Raw genomic sequence first — 3,710 nt, 5'->3', positions numbered from 1 at the left:
ACACACACACACACACACACACACACACACACACACACACACACACACAAATAGTCCATACTGGGACAAAATAAATGGCAAGGATTGCCTTCAAACCAGCCATCCATTCTATCTATATTCTTTTAAACTTTTAGACATCACCATGGGAATAGTAGAGAGCTGAATATGTGAGATTTTCAGTCCAAAAATCCCCAATTCATCAAGATTGTCAAGCTTGGTTCCCTTATTATGCAGCTGGAGAATGTGTCCAGTAAGACATAGGGGTCTGTCTAGAGGCACACAGGTGTTATCCCTCCAGGGACTAGAAATCCTTATTCCTGTTAGAGCATTTCAACTTACACGGCTATAGTAAACAAATGTGAAAGTCTGTACTGTTCTGACAGTGAAATACCTTTTTGTTTTTCTTTTTTCCCTTATATATGATTTCTAGGATGTTGTGGCTACCCCTCACCCCAACAACTTAAAGGACTAGCCTCCTTCCCTCAAGAGAACAGGGCCCATTTTAGTAGTTACATGTTCTTTAAAGACAACATATGTACCTTAAAGAATTCTTAAACACTGCACAAGACACTAAACTCTGACCTTGCACCTTTTTCAGCAGGGGCAGTGGGGGAGGGAATGCCTGCCTCTGCCTCCCAATTCCTGGGATTAAAGGCCCATCTTTACCTTGTATGTTTTCATCCCGATAGACATGAAAAAAAATTGAAAAAGTGAAACGTTTTTTCTTGTTCCTTTTCTTTACTTTTCCTTGGTTCCCCATACTAGCTTTTCTGATCTAGAACTGATATTATCAAAAGGGATGTATCAGTGTAGATGGACAGACTGGATAAAAGCATATGAGCAGTAATGAGGAAAGAAGAAAGCATAGAAACAAAGGAAGAATGGAGGAATAAAGACCCTCCAGGAATATTCCCACCCCCAATTCAATAGAGCAAAAGATCTGTCATAAAAGAGGCAGCCACCCAGCCTGAAACCTAATTACATTTCAAAGTATGACACAACAAGAAAGAAAAAAACCATCAGTAGTGTGTTTGCCAGATGACATCTCTGCATATAGGAATATAAACCCCTCTGTTTGTTCCATAACTAATGATAAAAGGAGCAGCAACAATAGTTCCCTATTCGAATCATGGAAAAATTAAAGAGCACTGTGATTAGGTTTGGAAGAATAGTGATTTTAAATTCAGAAAGGGTCAAGTTCCAGGTGAGAGGCCAACCCCTAGCCTGCATGTGGGAATCCACTCCCCACTGACTTCCTGCTGTGACTGGTAGTCATTCATTTGGAGAAAGAAAGTTGGATATAGCACCAAGATATCTGAGAAAGGCTAAAGAAATGCTCATTAAAAAAGTCACACCATAGCTGGTGTTCCTGTTTATTATCTGTTGCTGTGACAATGATCAAAAGCAAGTCGGAGAAGGAAGGGTTTGATTCAGCTTCACTTTCAGGTAACAGTCCGTCCTCAAGGAAGTTGTGGCAGCAACTCAGGCAGGAAATGAAGCAGAAACCACGGAAGTATGCCGAGGACAGGCTTGCTGCAGGCTCATGCTAATCCAGCTTTCTTCTTCAGTGGGTGAAATTTACTTCCTAGGGAATGGTGCCTCCCACAGAGGGTGGGCCCTCCCTAACCAAATAGCAATCAAAACAGATGAAGACAATCTCCCACAGACAAGTTCACAGGCCAACAATGTCTAAGTAATTCCTCAGCTGAGTTTCCCTCTTCCCAGCTGACTCTAGCCTGTGTCAAGATAAAAACTAACTAGGACAGCTAGGGTATTTCCTGGCCTTACTTTTGTAGGCCACGGGGTGACTGTGGGTATGATTAAGAAGCTGGACCCTGGTGTAACACATATGTGTACTCAGGCTCTACCAATGACTGGCTGGGTTATACTGAGACAAATTCCTTATCTAATGAGCTGAGTTGTCAATTATAGGTAGCCACAGTTGATACAGGTATTTATTTGTGGCAGGGTTCAGTATCTTGTAAGTGCTATGTATACAGGCTGCTTCTTAACAAGAATAAAGATGGTATTATTAACAGCTACTCAATCATCCTGATCATTATTTTCCTCACTGTTACAAGGTGGCTCACAGCAAGCCTCTGCAAGAGTCAATGGATTTCTAGGCATAGCAGACTGCTCTCTTCCTGCATGACTCCTGAGTGCTCTCTAGAACTACCAAAAGGAAGGAGATCTACAGACAGCAGTGCTCTTACACCCTGGCTGTGAGAGCAGAGCTGGTCCTGTCCTGAAATCCAAGACTCCTCTACACTCATTACTCCCATCAGCATCTATGGAATACAGAGAACTGACTTAGGTTCTTTTGTAATCTGGCTGGTCAATAGGAACAACACATTCCCAATGGCAGTGTTGGTACAAAACCGTGATAGTGTCCTATGTATCCTAGCAACTAGGAATTGCTATAAGATGGCTTGTCACTCAGGACCGGGGCAAACACTAAAAGAATAAGATACAATTTGTAATTGCTTAAAAAGGGTGTATATTACCATGTAGTTTAGTCACATAAACTCTCCTGAGATTGTTTTGTCCAATTTTGCATGAAGAAAGAGCCACTTGCCGGGGCTGCAGTCTTACTATTAAAAGTTATTTATGTTTAATATTTATGCAAGTGATGATTTCATAATCTTGCACATCATTAGAATTAAACAAAAATCACATTTTTTACTACTTTTAACTATTTTTAAAGACACAGTTCCATGCTATTAAATACCTCAACAATTTGAGGTAACCATCACCACTGTCTGCTTCCAGAAAGAGGAGTCAATACCCCAAATAGAAGCTCTGCACTGATTATACCCCTACCCCACATTGTGGTCCACCTTGTGAGGCAAGTATTCTTCTACTGTCTGTCTTTATAAATGTGTTCATTCCAGATAAGACAAATGGATGGCATCACTTAATGCTTGTCCCTTTCTACCCGGCTTATTTAACTAACAGTGTCTTCAAAGTCAATCTATTTAGTACATGAATGCGAATGCCACCGTGCTAGGACTGACAGGTACCCCTGGTGCACATATACCACACATCCTATCCATCCATCCATCCATCCATCCATGTGGAGATGGGTGTGGCAGTTGGTGTAGTCTTTGTGGACTGTGACTGCCACTGTGGATCCTGGTGTAGGAGCCTATCCAGAAGTTATGCGTCATATAATTCCTTATTTTCAAATTACTTCCTGCTCCTATCAGCCATGCACAACAATCCCCAGCTTGTACTCATTCCCACCAGTCATTGCCCACATTTACAGTAACAGTCATGCCAAGGAATGTGAAGTCCTCGCTCATTAAAATTAGTTCTGTCTGTTAACCTTAAGGAAAAGAAAAACAAAATAAAGACACACACACACACACACAATTATTATATGGCCAACTCACCCTGTATGCAAAAAGCTATGGACATCTGGTGCAAGCCTCAAAGTGGAAGGTTATAGAAAATATGATTATATCTGTAACATTTTTGACAGCAGTAATATTCTTCAAATGGGGTGATCTTAAGATTTAGAACAGCAGTTTTAAACCTGCAGCAGATTCCTAGAAAGGAGTCTGTTCTCAGTCATTAGAACAGAGGAGCCTGACTATAAGGGATGCAATTCTCAGCAAGACCTCTCTCTCAACCTCAGGTTACACAAGCTGCCTTCCGCGGCGCATGCGCGATTCCATGCTCGTGCTGCGCGCCTGCGTGCAAAAGTGCGC

This window comes from Phodopus roborovskii, unplaced genomic scaffold (assembly GCF_943737965.1).
Source record: "Phodopus roborovskii unplaced genomic scaffold, PHOROB, whole genome shotgun sequence".
In the NCBI taxonomy this organism is placed as follows: domain Eukaryota; kingdom Metazoa; phylum Chordata; class Mammalia; order Rodentia; family Cricetidae; genus Phodopus; species Phodopus roborovskii.
Note: the sequence above shows the minus strand (reverse complement) of the source record.